At 40.3% G+C, this 24,265-nt stretch overlaps 1 protein-coding gene and 1 long non-coding RNA gene across 5 annotated transcripts in view; one reads left to right on the forward strand and one right to left on the reverse strand.

Moving 5' to 3' along the window:
- The window catches only part of LOC125297696 (zinc finger protein 239-like), an 80,411-nt gene that overhangs the window by 23,502 nt on the left and 32,644 nt on the right, over positions 1 to 24,265 (forward strand). The gene's annotated exons all lie outside the window — the stretch shown is intronic.
- LOC125297430 lies at positions 2,984 to 5,142 on the reverse strand. Of its 4 annotated transcripts, XR_007194012.1 has the most exons (5): positions 5,055 to 5,142; positions 4,322 to 4,408; positions 4,088 to 4,237; positions 3,772 to 3,798; positions 2,984 to 3,001 (listed from the first exon to the last, which is right to left on the reverse strand). It is a non-coding gene; the product is annotated as an uncharacterized LOC125297430 (long non-coding RNA). The 4 variants fall into 4 exon arrangements; XR_007194011.1 differs by lacking the exons at positions 2,984 to 3,001; positions 3,772 to 3,798 and adding an exon at positions 3,872 to 3,931; XR_007194010.1 differs by lacking the exons at positions 2,984 to 3,001; positions 3,772 to 3,798 and adding an exon at positions 3,872 to 3,947.

The raw sequence follows: 24,265 nt of genomic DNA on the forward strand, positions 1-24,265 counted from the left end.
GACCACCACTCTTTCTTATAAGACCTTTATCTGACCTGTTGCCATACTGGAGTCATTTTTACCCAATCAGCTGCAAGAATACAGCATTTGCAATGCAAATGATAATGACAAAGGATTATGGGTAAGACAATTCCATGTGAATACAATATTAAAATATCTGATGGTCCTCAGGTGGACTTGTCCATCAACCCTCACAAAGTGTGAGGTGTGAACTGATTGGTGATGGATGTAGGAGACTACAGGTGGGGTGGACTGGTTGGTGATGGGAGTAGGAGACTGCAGGTGGGGGTGGAGGTGTGAACTGGTTGGTGATGGGAGTAGGAGACTGCAGGTGGGGGTGGAGGTGCAAACTGGTTGGTGATGGGGGTAAGAGACTGCAGGTGGGTGTGGAGGTGTGAACTGGTTGGTGATGGGGGTAGGACACTGCAGGTGGGGGTGGAGGTGTGAACTGGTTGGTGATGGGGGTAGGAGACTGCAGGTGGTGATGAATGAAAATGAATGAAGCAGACACAAACACATGAAGTTCTCAAGAAAGACCCCACAGAAGACAAGAAAAACACACTCAAAACATTATTGAAACCATTACTGGAAAGCAACAAAATCGATAAGCAGTCATACAAGCACCTCATACCAACAGCAAGCATAACACCCCGGCACACTGAAAATTAAAAAACCAGGAGCACCTTCACGCCCGATTGTGGACAGCATCGGGTCTGTAACATACAACCTATCAAAATCTCACAGAAATAATAAAGGGTAAGCCTATTTGCAGCCCTGGTACAATTAACAGTGTATGCTATTCGTAACCTGGTGCAATAATTCTATTCGTCCCCCGGTGCACACAGCAATGTGTCCTATTAGTACCCCGTCTGGTACAAATATCAATGTATGCTATTCGTACCCCGGTGCACACAGAGATGTGTCCTATTAGTACACCGTCTGGTACAAATATCAATGTATGTGTGGCAGGGAAGAGGTCATTTTGAGAATTTGTTGCATGGACAGAGGAGAGGGGGGTCCTGAAAATACACACCATGGATGAGAGAAACACTGCAATCCAAGCAAAAGACACCTCAATGTGCACACAGCAAGGGAAAGTGAAGGCCTCCACCACAAACTCAGTCCTCCGTATTACATTAATACACAGGATTAGATGTTAAAATCCCTTGTGCCAAAATCCAAGGTAAAAACACATTCAGAAGCCCCTGCTCAAGTTTAACTTTAAAAAGGACACTACCCACAAATGGTCACAAGCACAATACAAATGGCCCATCCAATAGCAGTAGCCTATATAGTATGCGGCATGTCATTGGGGTTATCAAGTGGGCACCCTCATTCACCGATGTTTCGTTAAGTTAGGCCCACGACACCTCATGAAGGCTTAACAGTGAAACCAGCGTCCTGGAGACACTCCCCTCCATGCTGCCACCATATTACCACATTGAAATATCCAATACCCAAAATACTCTTAACCAGCCCACACAGTAAAACTGACAGAGTTGTTTTCGACTCTAACAGAGTCGATTCTGACTCTGTCATAGAGACCCATTGGTCCCACCCCACAGAGAGTAAATTTGACTCTTCTCTTAGAGCACATTTTCAGAGTTAAATTTACTCTATAGAGAGTTGAAAAATCACCAAGATAAACTCCACAGGGAGTAAAGAAAAATTTACTCTATAAGCCATAAACTCTTTCCAGAGTCATCTTAACTCTTAATGGGGTAATCTTAGTTTATCTCTATTCAGAGTTTATTCCCAGCTACTCTTGCTAGTCACCATTTTGCTTGTCTTTATGAAGTTCTACAAAATCTGAAGGACATACAGACAAATTATTGAAAAAATATTTATTACAAAATATTAAGTTAATGTATCAATATACAATATAAAAAGTTTCAATTTTTTTTCCTTTTGTAAATGCATGTACAACACATTTGGCATCAAATGGAACAAAGCCACTAGAACATAATATCAAGTTGTTGTTAGGGATACATTAGCTTACATACCAATTTTACTCACTCTACAGTCTGTATTGAAACATTCAAGCATCACCGACATGTTTAAGTCCACACATTCTAACAGTGAAGCTACACCAGGCTAACTAAAGTGTTACGTTAAGCGCGATAGCGCCTGCTGCAACAATTAGCTGCCACTATAATCAATGGAGGTAGCTACACCAGACGGATAGTGGCGTGCGTTCGAAAAAAAATAGACCATTCATTTTAAAATTAATTTTACAGCGTTGCGAATGGAACAGCTTCAGTTACGGCGCCTGGTGTAGCTCATACCTAAGGCAAGATCCAATGGATGGGGCCTAGAAGAGATTTTCAAGATGACTTAAGGTATGATTCATTTCCTCAACACTTTGCTTATCACTCAAAAAACTGAATAGTTTCCTTAACCTGTATCTCATGTACAGCAGAATGCATAACAGGAACCACTGTATCAAAATCTACCGCCAAATCATTACTTCTGTGTTCACTAGTTATTTTCCAAAACATGAACATTAACGCTATACTCATGTAACCTTTCCAAATGTTTTCTAAAAGCCAAATGTCCCTGAAACACCCAGTCTCACCACACTTTAACCTGAGTGTTCTACCGGGACACAGCCCATGTGGTGATTCGCTACCTGGATCCTTTTTTGCAGTTCGATTCTGGAGGAAGAAAGACCTTTACTCTGTTTAATAGTCTTCTCTTTGAACATAGTTGACCACCTCTCAAGAAGGTTCGCTGAAATCTCACCAAACAGTAACACAGTCTTGCTCAATCTGATGCCATTACATCCACGAATCGAGAGAATGTTGCAAGCATATGAGGTGATTGAGGGTCATGGACCATTTTTTCTGAAGATAATCAACCGTTCACCTTCAGCCGCACAACTTCTTCATCAGAAGAATGCTTCATTAGAGATACCGCCTCTCTCAGCTGTTCTTCATTCAGGACTGGCTCGGGCACATCTTCAGAAGCTCGTCCTCCATTATGTTGGATCATAGAAATGTTCCTATAAAACAGTGTAAAGTAGGGTGAGTTTCAGCATTAAGGGGAAATCCAGCGATTTTTCAAATAGATCTCCATTTCTTGGGTCACTGAGTATGTAAAACGAAAACAATCGGTTTTACATAGCTCGAGTTGCTACAGCCAGCAGCTAAAGCGACTGTGCAGCTACAGCGCTACACCCTGGGGTCATGAACATTGGGGCTCAGGAACATGCCCCTAGAGTGTAGCGCAGTAGCTTCCTGGCTGCAGCATCTCGAGCTAAGTGAATCCGATTGTTTTTTTGTTTTTTTTCCCCTGTACCGCCAGTTCTCGGTGACCTTGAGAAATGGAGATCAATGTGAAATTCAGTGCACTGTAAACAATGTATTTGATCTTAAACAGATTCATTACAATTTGTATGCAGAAATACTTATGAAATGGTTTCATTTCAAGTTCAATCATTTAAAACAGACAAATAATACTGTTCATCTGGTGGTTGAGATGCTGGGATTTAAAGTCAAAAAGTCAAGCACAGCATGACAATTCCACACACTCACATCTGTGCAAAATTATCTTTTTATACAGCTTTCGGTCATAGGCCTTTTTCAGGATTCCTGAAGAGGGTCTATGACTGAAATCTAGAATAAAAAGATCATTTCGCACAGATGTGAGTGTGTGGAATTTTTTTGAAGAAAAAAAAATACCTCAGTGTGGGTTTCAGTTTAGGTTACCTTTGTGCTAATGGGCAGCATAAAGATTTTACCAATATTTAACTAGGGAAAAAATGCCACTTACTTGCTCTACCCCATCATCTCCCTTGGGCTTATTTGGAGACAAGGCAGTGGTGTCATCTGAATCACATAATGCATCTACTACAAAGCAGAGGACAGAATAAATCAGTAATATAGTCATGTCCAGTACCTGTGACGGCTGTATGTCATGTAGTCTTTGATGGCTGAGATTTTTAAACACTAAATAAGCTCAAAGACGGACATAATCAACATCCACAAACCCCAGAGTGGAATTCCATCAAAACAATGTGTTGCAACAGCTGTTGATATATTCACAAAACTTGTACCAAGTTTTAACTACATTCCATATTACAACTCACCATCATCTTCTGCAGGCTTCAGCTTTAATACACCACAATTTGGATCCTTCACCACATCTTCAGACACATAGTTGTCAATCTTCTGTACCAAACTCATCATACATTTTAGCCCAGCTTGGTGTTTGGCTTCAATATCAAATTTCATGAACACTAAAATAAAAATTAACATAACATTACAAAAAAAAACAGACTTAAACTAGACTTAAACAATGCAACAATTGAATAAATCAGTACCTTGGTTAAAGAAATCCTCTAGAGTGGCATCAGTTTCCACCATTTTAATGTATCTGGTCTGCCTGGTATTTAACTTTCACCAACATCCTGAGAAAACATAAAATCAAACATTCAGACAAAATCAACACTACTTTTAAAACACTTTCTTAAAAATAAAAAAAACCAGGTAACAACTATCTCCATGACACTGACTAAACTAGTTATGGATGCCTGTTTTACGTGAAACAAGCTTTTTGGTAGAGCATGAACTTTAAGCTAATTTGCCCTATTAATGACCGTTAATGTTAAGTAGCTAACAACAGTAACTGTTACCTCATTAAGCTAACCATAGCCTTTATTTGATATCTGATTTACATTATGCTAAGCTGCTAACCAAGTCAATGTTGACCATTAAAGACGATTATACTGGCATCATATTTGGTTGAGTAAATATTAACATGATAAAAAAAAAAAACGTATAGCATTGTACAATACAGGAGCACGAATTGACATGTAGCTCATGTCACACAGAGGTAACGTTAACGTTCATGTTAACTTTCAACCTTCGTTAGCAGTTAACTTAACGTTAGCCCCTGAAGGTCAACACATTTCAGAATGATATCTTGACCATACATTTACATTAAGTTACACTGCTCTTTCGCGTCACCGCTTATCGTTTATCATTTTCGAGGCATACTACGGAACATGTGAAATAAATCTCTAGTAAGTGTATTTTAGATTAACATCTACTCACCTTCAACTGCACTTCAGAGAGATTCTTCTAACCAGGCTCCGTCGCGTCGCTGCATTCTCTCAAATGGAAGGAAGTGGGTGATAGGCTACTAACGCTCGCCTCTGACGGAGATGCCAGAGGGCACGTTCCGCCAGTTAGTAATTTGTCTGAGCCCTTACACACTTGCATGTAACAAACATACAATAATAATAATTATTATTATTATTATAATGTTTGTTCGCTTTGACTATTCTTTGTGAACAGCTATAGGCTTGATAACAGAGACTCCGTTTATAGCCTGGTTTATGGGTGATAGCTTAGCAGTATTTGCCTATTTTACTGTAGCACATGCTAGCCTACAAACTTGCAAGTAATTTTTTAGTAGCCTAGTCCAGAAAAAAAATCTTAAAGCTACCGAATGACTTTGGAATAAACCAGAAGAAAACACTTGATTTTTTATGAATAATATCCAAATAATAATTAGGCAAACATTTCCCAGGAAATTTCTAAAATGGCGCCCAAATGAGAAAATGGGGTGGATGATTAACTCTTGTGATTTTAACTCTGTTTTTTAACTAATATGCTAGAGTACATTTTACTCCAACTGTAGTAAATTTAACTCTATTAGAGTCAATAACAGTCTACTCTGTCATTTTAACTCTTGGAATTTTACTGTGCAGGCATGGTCAAGGTTGGCTAGGTTGGTCCGTCCCGTTGATGTGGACTGAACCATAACCATAAAAAACCTTGGCCAACCAACCATCAACCTAGGCACAGCCCATCAAAAAACACAAAACATATTAGCCAGTTAGCTTGGCCCGTTAGCTTAGGCCCCATCCCAAACACAAAATAAATGAGCCAATTAGCTTACGCCCCATGCTGCCACCATATTACCACAACAAACATCCAAATACCCTTAACCAACCTAGGCATGGTCTAAGTTGGCTAGGTTGGTCTGTCCCGTTGATGTGGACTAAACCATAACCATAAAAAACCTTGGCCAACCAACCATCAACCTAGGCACAGCCCATCACAAACACAAAACAAATTTGCCAGTTAGCTTAGCCCGTTAGCTTAGGCCCCATCCCAAACACAAAACAAATTAGCCAGTTAGCTTACGCCCCATGCTGTCAAAAACCTGTTTCGTTAAGTTAAAGGTTAAACAGTTAGCTTACCTTAGCTTGCGCCCCAGGAAGGGTAACTTCTCCTTACCCGCAACCAAGACAAATGAGCCAGTTAGCTTACCTTAGCTTGCTTCCAGGAAGGGTAACTTCTCCTTACCCACAACCATTCGCTTGCCCGTTCTGCTGCTAAAGACATGTTACTAACCACCTGCCTTAGACTTCGACCACAAATGCCCAATTCAGACAGCAAGCCAATAGCAGATCTGGCCACAAACCCACGTGCACCGATTTCAATAGGCCTTAATCGTGCACTCCAACCTCGCTTAGTTGCCTCCTCTGCCATCTCAGTGTATTTAGCTCTCTTCAGCTCATTGGCAACTTCCACTCTGTCTTCCCAAGGAACAGTGAGTTTAATGAAGTAAACTATCTTCTCTGAATCCGACCATAGAATCACGTTGGGTCGTAGCTTAGTACTCACTATATGTGGAGGTACCGCCATCTGCTGGCCAAGATCAACCTTCATTTCCCAGCCCGCCCCATTTTTCAACTGGCCGGTTTTACACCTGGCCTTCGCGGAACAAGGTTTATCCCCCTGACGTACAAAGTTAATTTGCCTTACCCCTTTACTAGCTGCTAATGAATTGACTTCTCTCCTTTTATCCTCTATTGCCGCTGCCACACATTTCAATACCTGGTTATGACGCCACGTATACCGCCCCTGGGTGAGACTTACCTTGCATCCTGATAGGATACGACACACGAGCAAAGTATGCATTTATCATCCTCACCAAACCATTGACTTAAATTCTTGGGAGATGGGAGCACATCATATGTAGCACCTAACATAAATTTGATCTTACCAGCTTCCATGCCCCATAGATCTTTCCATTTAATCCGTCTTTTTTCCACCCCTTCCCAGTTCACCCACTGCCCTTGTTTTGCCTGCGACACTGCCTTAGTACATCTTATAGCCTCCTCCTGTCTATGCATTTCCTCCACTACCATTTTCCTCTTTTCTCCTGCAGAAGCCTTACTCCACAAGGGTTTACTTGCACCCACCCCTAGACCCTCTCGCCCGTGCTGCACATGGCCCATTATATCCCTATGCTTCAATGCTGATTGAGCTTGCTTAACTGCCTGCTCTGGGTTCCACTTCCTCCCTGCATTAACTGTGGGTGCAACTTTCCTCACCACTGGGTCCTTGGACTGAGTAAGAGTCAATTCCAATCTAGCCTTAGCACACTTAAATTCCTCTGTCAGACTAGATATTGGCAACTCTACAATACCCTTCCCATACAAGGCTACACTGCTTAAGCAGCGTGGGACTCCGAGCCATTTTCTGACAAAGGAGTTGATCATTTTTTCCAACCTCTCTACCTTTGACAGAGGAACTAAATAAACTGTCAATGGCCACATTAGCCGAGGCAACAAATCAAACTGCAAACACCACAGCTTGAGCTTACCTGGCAGCCCCGACTTGTCAATTTTGGCAATACCTTGCCTAGTGACCTGTCTCAAGTCTTCAACCTGTGATTTATCACTAAGGCTTGCATCATACCACCTTCCCAGACTCTTCACTGGTTTCTCCAGAACTGTGGGAATCACCTCCTCATTTATAGCAAACTTCTTATCTGTTACCTTCCCTTTAACAATTGAGAGACTCCTAGACTTACTTGGTTTCACCTTCATTCTGGCCCATTGCAGATTACTATTTAACTTACCAGCAACCTGTTTGTGCATGGAACGGTTGTCGTGTCGTCCATGAAAGCCCGAATCGGGGGGAGGCGTGGCCCTCCCTGCAACTTCTCCCCACCCACTACCCATTTTGAGGCCCTAATGATGACCTCCATTGCCATTGTAAAAGCAAGTGGGGAGATGGTACATCCGACCATGATTCCTATCTCAAGTTGTTGCCACCCTGTGGTGTAATCAGCTGTAGTAAAACATAATTGAATATCCAGAAAGTATGCTTTTACTAGGCTTTTAATGCTACCTGGGATTCTGAAATAATCAAAGGCCTCCCACAACAGACTATGCGGCACAGACCCAAAAGCATTAGCCAAATCCAAGAACACAACGTGCAGGTCTCTCTTCTCACGCTTTGCTAATTGAATTTGGTGCCAAATCATGCTGGTATGCTCTAAGCACCCGGAGAAGCCAGGAATTCCAGCTTTTTGCACCGTGGTATCAATTAGTTTATTCCTTTCAAGGTAATTTGTCAGTCTCCGTGCCACCACACTGAAGAATTTGCTTTCAGCCGTCCCCTTGAGCTGACCCAGGATACTGACCAAATCACTATTAACATCTTCCCACATTCTACATTCTGCTGCGCCTGGCCATCTAACCCCAGGCCTATGACCATTAATCTTCTCCCTCCTTGGCTGACTGGCCTCTCTTTCTGCCTCAGTGCTAGAACTTTCCTCAACAACAGGGGTACTGATGTCCTGCGAACTGTGGGTTTCTTCCTGTCGCTGAACTTCAACCGACTGACTTGATGCACTTCTTAAGAAATAGCTATCAATGCGGGGACCCTGTGTTCCCTCTACCAAGCACTTCTTTTTTCCTTGATGAATTTTCAGGCCCTTTAGACTTGTAACCTTCTGCCAACCACACACACACATCTGCAGCTTTTTCTCAGTTTTCTCTGAACTAGTGGCTTCCACAAACATGTTTTCCTTACTCGTAATCAAATTCGTTCCAGGGTCAGTAACCATGTCTATCACAAGTGAGTCATCTTCCGCCCCTGCTCTCGCTGACTCTAGGGGTATTTTCTCATTATGTTGTACTGTAGCTTAGTAGGGTGCAGCCCATAGCTTAGTGAAGCCTGGGCTACTGCCACAATGAGCTGCTAACCCATTGTAACCCCGGCGGGGTCAATTCCCTCCTGTCAGCCGTCTTTCCGTGCTGTCACAAGCAGCAGAGTAGCAACACAGGCAGAACGGGGTTTATCCCACAACCAACAAATAAAAGTACAAAGAAGTACATGCAGGTTAGGCCAGGGAAACGGCGACACAGCACTGCATAGCCCAAGCATGCACACACACCCATGCGAGCGCACACACACACACGACACGGCGACACAGCACTGCATAGCCCAAGCATGCATTGGAACAAACAGAACAAAAGTCCTAGCACCAGCACCAGTGGCTAGAAAGATCACAGACTAAACAAATATCCTAATAATTGGACATGACATTACTAAAGTAATAATGACAAGACAAACACTAAAAGGAGACAAAGCAGCAGTCTCTTAGGATGTGGGAACAGCCGATGAGTATAGCCTGCATATAGGCCAATCTGTAAAGCACCACAAAAGCTAAAATTACGATTAGCAGCTTGTTCTAAATATAGACTGCACAGCGTTGCTTTAACATACATACCTCAAAGCTGGCGATCCTATGCTCCACTTTCAGGTACAAGGAGGAGACAACGCACTCACCACTCTACTGCTGATAGCAAACTAAAGCAGACAACAACGTTAGATATGTGACGAAGCAGAGAGGCCGTAATAGTATGTTGAGCATGATAGCCTACCTGACACCAACAAGTTTCTCGCGTTGCGGTCCACTGGACGTAATGCATGAGAGTTTCAAAAGCAAACACCAACCGCACTAAAACACACGACCGAACAAACAGCTAAGATTCCACCTCAAAGAGTCATTTAAAACAATGGAAAAAACAAGCAGTGCTTACCTGTTGAGCCAGCGGTTTCACCTACACGCACACAAAGCTACCGGTATCCTACGCCACTAACCAGGAAGTCCTTTCACTGACTGAACGACTTACCTGTCAGTCGAGAGCCACTTCCTTAAATACCAATCCAGGACACGCCCCCTAATCAATAATCTGTCAGTCAAAATGACTCAAGGGGGAAACCCATTTCACAACATATGCTATTCGTACCCCGGTGCACACAGCAATGTGTTCTATTAGTACCCCGTCTGGTACAAATATCAATGTATGCTATTTGTACCCCGGTGCACACAGCAATGTGTTCTATTAGTACCTTGTCTGGTACAAATATCAGTGTATGCTATTTGTGCATTTAATCTGGCATATTGATCACACAATGTAATAATATTTTTTTTTTTTAAAACAAGCAACATGTTTTTTGTTGTTACATATTAACAGAGTGTGAATAGATCAGCTGTGTAATCACTCTGAATAAGGTATGCTGTTTGCATCAATGTACAGTTAGAAGTGGATGCTATTCGTACCCAGGTGTTTATAGTACTGCATGCTATTTATACCCTGGTGCATGAACTAGCTAATTGCTGCAATCAAAACTTCCGTTTGGGAACCGATTTCTTATTCAAATTGCGCACCTTCTCTCTCTCACTCCGCCAAAACACATCACACGGGAATCGAACCCCGGTCTCCCGCGTGCCAGCCCTTGCCTGTCACCACTGCACTATCTGCTTTGGCAAGTTGAGGTCTGAACGTCATATTCACGAAATTTCTGTTAGCTAACAAACTGACGGTTGTATGTGTTCACTGAACAAAGATTATGAAAATAAAACACAACTTTTCCATCTCAACTTTAATTTGAACAGATATTAGTGCTGAAACCGTTCAGAATTCTTCGCTTTCTGCTGACGAAAAAACGAATGTCGGCCATGTTTTTTGGGCACGCAAGCAACATGTTTTTGTTGTTATGTAACAGGGTGTGAATAGCCCAGAGGGTGTATTTTGTATGTTTCTACAGGTGAGCTGGTGTTAAAAACAAATTCCTATAACCTTATTAGCGTAAGTGACAAGTAATGATATAGAAATTAGATGTTATTCGTTTCATATGTTTAATTTAGAAGTGATATATGTGCCGTTTGCCATGCTAGCTGTCTAGCTTGTTTTGTGTCATGAATAGCCCGCGTATGGTTTCCCTCCCTGACATGTATTAGTGACGCATAGAGCATCACAGTCCCGCCCACAGGAGTTTCCGGAAGTAAGAATTCAATGCAATTTCTCCATTGACAATTTGGGTATAAGCCATAAAAACTTAACTGCACATGGTAGACTCAAAACCAGCTACGGCTGTACTAAGCGATTGTATATGGTCATATAGAGGGCAAAAATTCAAGGGGCATTAACCTTGTTTTGAAATAAATGTGTTTTAATCGCAATGTCTTGGATAAGTACTTCATTACCCACAATCCCACAGTGATGCCTCTGATTGGTGTAAAGGCCGTTATGATCATAGTTTAAAACTTTATCAGCGAAAATTATTGACAAAGATGGCGGAGTCTTTTACTGCCTATGGCGAAAATCTTAATGTGAATAAAAACTAGACGAACATTGCTACTTGTATCAACAAGGATTGTGGTTTATATATCACACAAACTTAGTCAGGGCCAATACACCATCAAATAGAACACTGTAAATGCTAGTTTAAACACTTCACTTTTCAGGTAGCCGATAGGCTAATCATTAGCCTTTCAGACATTAGAATGTCATTATAATGCTGCTAGCATTAGCCTACATGCTGCAACACAGGTATGAAATATAATGTTTTAGTGACCTTGTTGTTTCTATGAACATGAATTGTTGTTTATAGGAAACATCAACTTAGTCGAGGCATAAAAAGCCCTGTATATCCTCATTAAGTACTTACACTTTTGAACTAGCTAGCTAGCTGATAGCACATGCAAGCTGGATGCTACCACCGACTAGCAGCTAGACACTGCAGTAAAATGGTTAGCAAACCGTCCATGCCCCCGTAAAAATTCACTGTTTCAAGGACGAAATCAAGAGTGTCCAAAGGGGTGAAAACCACTTTAAATCGGGTCACATTATTGACTGTTGTGTGTCCGAGGGTTAGCTTGTGAGTTTTGTAAGGGCCAGCATGAAGGACAATACATACAAAGTTGTGTGGTGAGTTTTGCAGGGAGGTTGGTAATACTAGTTAACATTAGCTAGGGTACTGTAGACTTCATACTGTACGAGTCATATCATCAATCATTAACCTAGAAATACTTCTTCGTACATTTAATGAACATTTTGTGTAATAATTCACAGCACACTGAATATGGTGGTCCAAGAGCAGACCATGCACCAGTCCATGCATCAGGATGGCAGACAGAATGGTGCCAATGCGAGGCATAGTGAGGGTAAACACAAAACACCTTAAGTTTTTCCCCTGAAGTATGACCCTTAAGGCTTAATTTCTCCTTAGGTAGTGGGTTTATTTAAGGGTGTTGCACAGAATACCTTAAATTGTTTCTTTAGTTAAGAAAAAACGTTAAGGGATACTGCATTGAAAGGGATTTACCGTCACAAAAATTCTATTGAGATTGTTTAACAGCTGTAACTAGCTGGCTAGTAGGTGATGTTAGTTAGCAAACCACTGAACACAGTGAAGTTTAATGTTCTTATCATTCATCTCACCTTAAGAATATTCGCTGAAATTATCCAGGTAGCAAGTAAAGCATGCACTGAGCAATACTAGCTGGCTAGTTAGAAATGATCTTGACTGTCATCAGCGAACCAAAACGAACTTTTTTGTTAATGTTTTGCCTAGCGAACCGAACCTCATGGCAGGCTAACAAGACATCCACATCCACATGAAGTTAACGTTAGCCTACCACTAACGTCATGTAAACCACACAATAACAATAAGGCATGTTTCTGATAGGCCTATTTGACAGAGTAGGGCCTAAGCATATTAACGGAGAGGTTTCATTTTAAATTGTATAATTTTCAAAAAAGTATAATTATTGCAAATTGCACTACTTTTTGTATTGGTTTTATACAAAATGTTTGTGAAATTTGCACAGTAAAAGTTCTGTATTTTGACTGCAATTGTCTTTGCATTCTGATTAGATTCTTCATTAGAATCATGAGTGGCTCTTTGTAAACAGCATCATTTTCTGGGGCCATGCAAAACTGTCAGTGTGGAGTTATTCTACATCATGACAGTAAAATAGACCATCCTTACTCAATGTACTGCAGCAATTCTTCTTCCAACTTGTAGAAAATGCTGTGAACATCTGATTATGCATGGAAAAAAAAATACCGTCATATACCGTGAAACCGTAAGAATTTTGAAAAATACCGTGATATACATTTTTGGTCATACCGCCCAGCACTATGTAACATATGTAGATACACTGTTCTCTAACTGTATTGAGTCCCGTAAGATATTAGCCTAACGTTGTTAATCTTAATTATAAACTATAGCCTAGGCTACTAAGTAACGTCAAGAGTATTCAATTTGATGTTATGAATTAATTGTATAGGCCTACTGTTATGAATTAATTGTATACTGTTTGTTGTCTTTCTTAATGGGGTTTTGTAATGTCCGGACAATTTATCTTAGGATAGCTAATGTTTAAACCATAGATTATATACGTTGGAGAGAGATGCCGTTGGAGACGCGGCGCGCGCTGAGAACGCAACCCACACAGCAAAGGTGTCTGTGGCGGACCCGCCCTCAAGCCGCCAGATCCGCCGGACAGTCAACCTCCGATTTGGCTATGGGCACAGAACACAATCAGACTCCGCCAACAGATTTTGGGCTATGTATCCAGTGGCAGATATGTGTGGACTGGTGAATGACCCATCACTAGAGACATATGCCAAATTTCTTGTTTTTGTCCATGAGAGAGTATGGAGATGGGGATCACGGATCAGCCAACGATTACATTGTTACAGTGCAATTATTTTACAACAGAACAAAGCAGTTTGGCACAGGAACTGCTACAAATCCACCTGTAACAGTGAGCATCTGCAGCATGCAAGATTCCCTACTAGAAATCATGTGAAGCAGGCAGGACTCAGTGTCTTCAGAAAAGACGTGGTAGACCATCTTCTGAACCTGCAGCAACACCTGCAACTGCATCAAGTCCATCTAGAGGGACTTTGCAGTTGTTCAGCAGCAGCTGCTGGCAGCATAGAAGTGCTTCTTCTGTCAGAAGCAGACAAAAGAGCGTCTTCATGAGGTGTCCTCTTTCAATGCAGGCAACCAACCAAGAACTCTAAGTAATATTTTGAAGTCAATGACTTTTAACAGGTAGCCAGTGTAAAGATGCTAGGATGGGGGAAGGGCTTAATAACAGATGTCTTAAATGACTGCGGTACATGCCCTGATAGAATTATTTATAATCTAGAGCAAAACATTATCCAGGAAGGGGAGACCAGTCTTAAGAAGGTGAGTACAAATAGGGTTTAGTAGACTAGTTGTAGATTATGATGAGGAAATTGTGGAGGTGAGATCTAATATGTTGTGTACAGGCTTGGAATTTCACCATTCTGGGGGCAAGGCCACTTGGCCTTCAGCTGGGCATATTTGGTGGGGGGCACAAAGGCCACATGTCAGGGCACCAAGGCCAACGTTAACTATACAGTAGTAGGCTATAAAAATGATCAAAGTTGTATTTAACCTATTCACTGCAGTAGACCTGCATCACTGTATGAAACATTACACAAACATGAAACATTACATATTACATATAACTGTAAATCATCTGATCATCTAATAAAAACAGATATCTAGGCTATATATAAAATTTATTTTATATTTGGCCTGCTATGAAATCATGTATTGAACAATTTAAATGTAGCACAGCTCAGCTTTAAGAAACTCAAAGCCTAGATGCATGCTTAGCATTTTTTGATCATTAAGGCTACTTTCACAAACTCTTAGTCAGCTGTCCTCTGATTTATCAATATCTAAGCGATATTTGTAACATTTATTTTGTATTTGGCCCGTTATGAAATCATGTGGAACAATTTAAACACATTGTAAAACTTAAAGCCCAAATTTGGAGACATCCATGCATGTTGAAATTTACTGCAAATTCAACTGGATTACTCTGAAACGGCTAACTGTACAGGGGACTGCTTTACACCTTTGTGTTCGGTAAGGTCTGCTGTTTATTCTGATATATGGTTTGTCATGTGTTAAAAGAAGGGTTCGTGAAGTATTCCACCGAGATGAACGGGTAGGAGATCATGGACGCAAAACCTTCAGTAGAATGTATGATTAAATTGAATTATATTATTTACTTTTCTCGCGAACCGTTCAACACAGCAATTATCGGCTAACATCGTTTAAAAGCTGAGCTCTTTAAAAGCTCTTTCATGTGATAATTGTGATGTCTGTGTGATGAATAGGCTACTTCGCGAGTAGTTCAACTGAGAAGAATGGGTGAATTTGGACGCACTTTTTTGCGCTGTCACTTTCTCCACTGCGTAAAAGACTAAATTAATTTGCGCTGTGAATGCTAAGATTATTTTGACAGGCCACAGGCTAAATAAAAATCGCTATCAGTAGGACACAAAGCAGAATATTGAAAGAATGGGGCACCAAGGCCCCCGTGGCCTGTAAACCTATAATTTTCAAAGGGGCTCACGGCCAACGCAAGGGGCTACGACGGCCATGGCCGCCGTGAAATTCCTACCCTGGTTGTGTATATGTAAATTAATTAAATGTTGTTTGAGGTCTCATCTGTGATTCTGCTATCTTTCAGCAATGGAGTATGTGTATTGGGTGAAACTGATTGGTTATTGATCTTATCTCTAATTGTTTGACATACAATCATAATACTGACATACAATCATACTGTTGAAAATAAGAAAATAACTGTTAACTGAAAATAAAATGTTTTGTGAACTTTATTCAACATAGCCAGTGATTTAGGCGAAATTTATGGTGTTAATTATAGTGAAATATACAATTTCACCAAAATAAGGTTAAAACAGGTTAAAAAAAATGGAGACATAATTTTTCTCCATGTTCAATGACCTCTAAAGACAGTCCAACCACTCTCCAAAAAAATTTACATTTCAATCCCAAAGAAACCACATAGGCCCCCTGACTATTAATTTGGTATTGTTATTTTGTGTCACTTTTATTGCTACATATTTTTATTTGCACCCAATTGTTTTCTTTTATATCATTGTACTAACACCCAATTAAAATAAAAGTTCCAAGGGGATGTTTATAATTGTTACGTTTATTCACTTCATGTGTTGTTATAATAAAAACAAATAATTGTGGGGGAAAATACAATAAAAGTGGCTATAAAGAAAGAAATTTTAATCCAGTTATTGAACAATTATGTTGTCATTGACATTTCAATGTCAAATATAATCCTTAATGTTAAAAAGCAATATTAGCAATTAATGTTAAATGTCAGATTTAGTAGAATTAGACTTATTGCATTTGTTTTTTATTCCTGGCCAAGGTCTTCAGAATAGAGATATGACCTTGACCATGACCTTTTAAAGTCATAAATCACCCAATATGGTCATAACAATATCAGAAATGAATTCCATATACCATAATAAGTGTAAATGGAGGTATTACATGTGTATATACATTCAGAAACAAAAAAGTTGAATTTTCATCATAGCCGATGGTGGCCATATTGGATTTGACCATTGCGCAATTCGTGGCACTGTGGCAGACAAGCACCTCGGTAATTTTTCATGTCTACGGACCCACTAACTCAGTTCAAGTGATAAATTCCCCCAACACCAAATTGCGAACATGTCTACAGGCCAGGTACTGGATTATGAGGAAAGAAACTCCTCCTCAGTCTGTTTTAGCCATGTGGGAACAGAGACGTCTGCTTGACCTCAGTGGTTAAAACAGTCCATGGCCAGGAAATGAAATGTCCTTTAAAATAGTTTGGGCCCTTGTCCGTACTCTTCTGGTATAGATGTCCTGCAGGGTAGGGAGAGGTGCTCTGATGGTACCTTCGACTGTAAAAGTCTAGTGTCTGTAAAAGAAAAAAAGAAAGCATATATTACAATTGACCCTGTGCCTGAAAATAATTATAGGTGCTCTGAGCAATGTTGCCGTTTCTAAGCTAAAAAAAAATTGTCCCATACAGCAAGCATCACCTCACCATCCGCTAGCTGACTATCCCCTGAATACACAGTAAAAAAAAATGGCTCCAAAAACAGCAACAAATACAGCCTGGCCCAACCAGGACCATGACACATAACAAACTGCACCTTTAATGCAAAGTACTCAGCTTGTGTGACGAAAAAAAGCAAACCCACACTAGCAGCCTAGAAGTCAGGTGCAATAGTTAGAAGTAATGCAGATGTATACACCATGTAGGAACAGAAATTTGTCTAGAGATTTTGAGAAATTAAGTTTTAGCCAGCCGGGAGTAGAGTCAGAAATCTCAGAGAGCTTTATTCACGGAATCCGGAGACCTCCGCACAAAAGGCACACATCTTATAGAACAATCCTACAGATTAGATCTCCAAGTATGGTATGACAGGAATCAAAATGAGCGCATCACCTGTTTCAGCAAAACATTGTATACAAGGACCTCACATACAAGAAGGCGGCAACCCCCCAGAAGGAGATGACGACGCCAACCCAGGGCCTCTTCTCTGTCAACAAACAAACAAATGCCACTGATGCTTAACATCTTTCATCAACCCAATTTCTGTCCACTCATACACTTCTATGAATAACCCGCACACAGACAGAGTAAATGGTTGAATATAACACACACATATATGGTAAGCTCCTTTAAAAATGTCCGGAGCTTTTCTTTTGATAAAGAGGACATTTAAAAGTGACCGTACACTTCAGAGCAGTAGTATGTGTGTGATATCATCATCATATAGCACTTGCCTTCTTGCTTACACCACCTTTCTGATGCCTAACATAGATCCTCCCCCATCTGACATGCAGTACTAGCCTCTGGCTCCAGGCTGGGGCTGCTGGATGGCACCTAAAAAAATAAAACAGCAATTGCCATACATTTTGTTATGCAATTTGTTATTGCAATCATTGCATTAAAAAGAATAAATAATGTAAGTTAATCAGGTGTACAAAATAAATTGTAATTACCTTTTGAGGGCACCCTTGCCACCATCACCATCTATGTTAATTCTTGATATCAATTTATTTGTGAGGACTCTGTCAATAAAACATAGGATCAAACTAAATTGTAACCAGTTTGGCAGATATTCAGAGCACACTCACATTACCACCAACACAATGGTAAACATGGCTAGCTAAATTGCAAAATTCATTAAGTAGCTGCAATAATCATGATTTATTAATGCATAACATAGCCCATATGTCAAACAAATTAGAGCATGCACAACAACATACCCCATAGCCCTCACCATGTAACAAAAAATACAATACAATACATTCAAAACACAAACACTTACACCACGTTGAAGGCAGCAGAGGTGGCTAGTACCAGGCATCATCAAGTAGCAGGTAGTACCATCGGGACAGACCGACTTTGACCTGGACAGTTGATGGAGCCCACTATACAATCATAACAACGTTCGGAACAGCAGGGCCAAACAGGGAGAGACTGGAGCCGCCCAAACCAGCCTCAATGATGGATCCACCGAACCAGTGTTGCACAAGCACAAGGAAAACAGACGCAGACATCACATGAACAGAGACAAGACAAATAACAACAAACAGACGCATGCAAAGAGGGGATTTATAAACTAAACAGAGTTACAGACACAAATACATGCTCACATATTATAATGTTATATGCGAGTGTGTGGGTGTGTATACTTCAAACAAGGGGCAAATAGGGGCTATGAAATGAAGAACATGTAACGTTACTGTAGCCTAACACTACCCTTCCCTTTACTTATCCGCATGATATTGTAAACTAAACTGCATAACTTACATATTACTTCATTAATTTGTGTTACCTAGAATGTCCCATAGATGTTTGCAAGGTAGCAGCAACGTTATTAATTAATGTGCATGATAACAGCCACTATAGCAAATGTAGAGCTGTTAGCTAACTTATTTGCACCTGATATTTCATTCAACTAACGTTAAAACTCTATATTCATAACGACATCCCAGAGCGAATTATTGCTTGATATGATATTAACTAGAACTACCATTCCAGATATTCCACATAATGGTAAGGTTAGTTACTGAAAGGTTATTCACCCCTTGCAGACACGTGACTTAAGTCACGTGACGGCTCCATACTGGACGGCAAAAAGATGGGAGATGGACGGCAAATTACATTATGTCATAAAGATTATGATGAACTGAACACCATTACTATAACATCTTTGTAGTTCAATGTATTGCTGTTTGGGGTCTGATAGTCAAAGAAGATGCCAGTGGTGTTGTTAGATGAAATGGGTCATGATCGCAAATGTAAAGTTATTAAAACTTGGTAACAGCAAGGGGAGATAACGTTACGTTAGGCTACTGTAATTAACATTATGGTAAATGAACACCCATAAGTATTTCTGGACTAAAATATTGCAAAGCGATTTGGTTACTTTATTTGTCTTGCTTTTATCAGTTGTAACATAGTCAAAACGTTAAGAATGTCATATCAGAACATGAAATAATAACTAGCTGCCACACTTAGAAGCTAGCTATTCTAGCTAACGTTTATCGTAGCTCATAGTGCTAGGGCTAATGTAACTCGTCAGTTTGTAATGCTGCCCAGCTTAATAAACTTACTTCTTACATGTCTTAAGTTAAAGAATTGAAAGAAATAGGAAATGTAAAAAACTTTGAACGGTATTATCTGTTTACATTCAGATCTTGCCAAAGACTTTGCCTAAGTGCTATCTGCCGTCCTGTTCAGAGTCTATGGTTGCTATAGCAACCGCTGCTGTGCTTCATACACTGAGGAGATAAGCATGCAATTGTGGTTGAAATGCTCCCGAAACACAAAGAAAACAAACCAAAATATATCTATGCAAGAACATGGGATGTTGTTGTATTCCAAACAATAAGCCAACAGTCGTGGAAGGGCATTACTACGGTTAAATCTCACTATAATCTCCTAGCTTTGCAATATGTCCCATTACAACCCATTGATTTGATTCGTGTTCTTGCTGTCCACTAGGCTATTTTGCTGTGGCGCGAACAAAACGTGACGTCACTTGCAAGGGGTGAATAGCTAAAATTGTGTTAGCTCGCTAGCTAATTGCTAGCTAGCTTCTTATCCTAACATGACTATCGGCTTTGTGGGGAAAAAAAAAAAAAAAAAAGCTATATTTTAGTAAATTCCTTCAACTGGCACACAAAAGTACTGTAATTCCAATACCTTGGATATGATGATGGCAGGCAGAGTTTGTACAGCTTACACATGCAGTCAGATGCCAGACAGAAAAGTGACGGTTGAAGTCACTGTGGCTGATGTTGAAAAGGGGTGGGGGATGCTGTGTGTGGAATGCTTTAAGAACCATTTCATATACTAAAGCATGCAGAACCATCCACTGCAGAAAATGGTTCTTGAGTGGTGGTTCTTCTGAGAACCATAGAGCCTTTTTGAAGAACCAGTTAAGAACCTTTTTTTCTGTGTGTAGGCTATTGTAGGACCTAGATACAAAATTTCCAGTGGTGCAACTGGTTAGCAGGGTATATAGGCCTACTGCTGCTATAGTTAGGCAAAACAATTGTGCATTTTATGACTAAAGCATGAAAGTTTCACCATATAATCTTCACCCCCTAAAGTTTAATTTCAGGTGTGGAGCTGACCTCTGGGGCTAGATATTTGTTACAACTGTAATGTTACCACACTTTTTATGGCTGTGTCAAGGTTGTAAGGTAGGCTAAATGGTAGGCTAAATGTTGCTGTTAAGTAAAAAAAATAATTTAATTATTAAATTCTGTTTCAACTTTAATGGAGAACACATGTATCACTCTGTTCTGGTCAAATTGCACAGCAAGTCTATCGTCTTTGTGTAAATTGAGTTTGAAATTAGAAAATAAAAAGTGTTAACGATTGTGCGGTTCTCCCTAATATCCTTCTTAACACTCTGGCAAAGGTGCGTTCGTGACGTCAGACTGCATATCATTCATAAATAAAAACAGACTTTGATGTTATAATTACAAATCTTTAATCACTGCTATCCCCTCCCCAAGCCCAGCAACATCCACTGAGTTGAATTCACCTCTGCATCTTGGGCAGTTGCCCCCTGCCTGCAGCTGCCACTGGGCCACGCAGGCCCGGCACCCACCAGGGGGCGGCAGCACAGGCCCAAAACGGGCACGTCCATCTCACCTGGAATGACACAAAAACGAAAGGAGAATACAATGCTTATTGATGTTGTCTTTTGCACTATTGTTTTATATGTTGTGTGTTATAAATCTAACTTGTAAAGTTTGGATTAGGGGGAATCGCATTCGATCTCTGTGTAATTGTGTTGCATGGTCTGATTGACAACAGTATACACACTTTTACTTTGATTTTGATGTCATTGCAAAAATATCTGTGTTTGCTTTAATTGTCGATTGAAAACATGTGGCTTTTGTTTTTACTTACCTCTACAAATAACACACATGAATGTGCCCTTTAGTGCCGTAACTTGCTCCCTGGTGAGGTACCTTTCCTGCTGTGCCCTTGCCACCTCAGCACGAACCATCTCGGTGGTTGACCTTAACCAACAGCATAAGGTGAATGGTCTTTCTTTTGGTTGAGATTGATATCCATCACACATTGTTAAAACTTAAAACGTAAAATTTAAGCAGGCTGCAATACAATCTCAATGTTGCTCAATGTGTGCTTTAGGGTGTCTCATTGTTTTAAGAGGTAAGAGGCTGCGCTGGGTATTACACCATTAATGGCTCAATTTTCATCAGTGAGCGGGTATGCTTGCTGGTTCGAGCGTATCACGTCGGACTTTGCCTATAGGCCTTTTTATATCTTTTTGCCTATATACCTTTTTATAGTCTTTTTTTTTAGAGTGTCCTTACCGGCGTCCGGGACGTCTGTGAGGGAAGTCCTCCCCCCTGTAGGCCACCACCTTCCTTGAGCCCCTCCGCCAATACTCCAACCCTAATGGGAACAGACAGAACATGTCAAATTACGTCAAATTCAGTGCTCGAATTATAGGAGCCAGAGGGAAGTCAAAAATCTGAGGGGGTCTCTCATATCTGAAGGTGTCTGTCATTGTAATTTAATCCTAACTTGCTCTTAGCCTCTTCTATGTTCATTGACAAAGCCATACATTATAAGCCCATATAATGCCGCCTACTTCTGATTGTGTCAACTGATCTAGCCTAGCCTATGCCATTCAGAGCTCCGGAAAGTTCACAGATATTTTGAAACACCTGTTAGCAATCTCTGATGGCGGGATAGTCAATGGATACCCGACAACATTTCAGTGCAAATTCCAAAATTGTTCTATTTATTCCTATTTATTTCCACGGTTCAACACACGAGACGACTGAACACCCAGGGTTGCAATGCGCCACTCGCACCTATTGGCTATTTTGTTTCGCCTTTAGGCAATGCGCGAGCAATGAGATAGAGAGACCCCCTTAAAGACAAAAAGATCATTCAAGCACTGGTCAAATTAACTAAAGAAGCTCGGTATTGATATATACCTTCAGTGCCGGCGGAGGGGATCAGCCTCCTCCCCTGGCCGTCGGCCAGGACGACGCTCCTTGCATCCAGCACCGCCCTGACCAGGTCCTGGATGCCCTGCACCGTCGCCTGGTCCGCACTGAAGCGGACAGTAAGGCTCCCCTCCTCCCACGCCCCATCCACTAATGTGGCCACCACAACATTCCTATTAAAAATTAAAAAAACAAAAACAAAAGACGGGATAGCACACCAACACATACAGACAAACACAACCTTAATAGGCTAGAATTCTCAATGGGTTGGGTCGGCCCGACAAACCCGACGGGACCCGCGGGTTCGGGTCGAAAATATAAGGAAATGACTCGGGTCGGGTCGGACCTCGGGCTTAATCTTTTCCGCTCACATAAACGGCCATGAACTAAACTTTCCAACGATATGTATATCGAGGGTAGGGCCTATTGCAAAACTTATCGCTAAAATAACCGCGCATCCAAAGTGACATGGTTCTTCCATCATGATATGCAGAAGAGGAGAAATTCACTGTTTTATAGGCTAAATTCTCATGCTATAAATATAAATCTTCACCTAAATAACGTCAGGGTTTAACAGTCAAAAAGTAGCCTATGTTTTACGTCGGGCCGCGGGAGGTGACCAGGGTGTGAACCAGAATTTCAACACTCTTGGGAATCCAAAAATGACAATATAATAACCCATATAAGTTGCTATTACACATTATTTATCCACTATAAGTTGCTATTACAATTCAAGGCATATCACAGTCAGCTTTCGTAAAACGATATGTTATAATTCTTATTGTGAATCTTCTTATTATTATTATGGTTATTATCTTTTTAAAACTATATAGTTGCTATTACAATTCAAGGCATAAGCTTTACAGTGGCAACCGGGTGATAAGCGGGATAACGGCCTTGAGGTGTGTCCAGTTGTACAACATTAAATGGACTCAGCTGCGCATCGGGGAGTTTTTTGCCCCTCGCTCTCGTCCATTAATTCCTTACAGGACACCTCGGCGGCCGTTTTCCCTTAGCATTCTTATCGTTATTATTGAACTATATTGTCCATATTATTATGAACTATAACTTACTATTACAATTCCACCTCATGTAGCCATTAGCTTTCTGCATGCAGCCTAGCAGCAATAGCAGCTACCACTCGTGATGGTTTGGAAAATAAAATAATTCAACGCATAATCAGTCAGTTTTCGTAAATTCTTAGTAAAATTTCATTTATTCTTCTTATTGTGAATCTTATTATTATTATTATTATGGTTGTTATTATCTTTTTTTACATATAATAATAATAATAATAATAATAATAATAACAACATACGCATAATATTACCCAAATAAGAAAAGGTATAGTTCAAAATATGTGTATAATAGCTATTATTGTCGTTATTATTGTAAGAACTATATCATACATATTATTATGAACTAACTATAACTTGCTTACAATTCCACCTCGTGTATCCATTAGCTTTCTGCATGCAGCCTAGCAGCAATAGCATAGGCTACCACACGTGGTGGTTTGGAAAATAGGATAATTCAACGCATAACCAGTCAGATTTCGTAAATTCTTATAAAATTTTGTTTATTCTTCTTATTGTGAATCTTCTTCTTATTATTATGGTTGTTATTATATTTTTTAAACATATAATAATAATAATAATAAAGTTATTAAAGCCTAATAATAATTAGTGAAAATAATAGTATTAAAAAGTAGAAGCAGCCAAATAAAAATTACTCTAACATGCATTGTTTACAACAGTTCTAAGGAGGCTCTTCATAATATAAAAATC

The sequence above is a fragment of the Alosa alosa genome, chromosome 7 (assembly GCF_017589495.1).
Source record: "Alosa alosa isolate M-15738 ecotype Scorff River chromosome 7, AALO_Geno_1.1, whole genome shotgun sequence".
NCBI lineage: Eukaryota > Metazoa > Chordata > Actinopteri > Clupeiformes > Clupeidae > Alosa > Alosa alosa.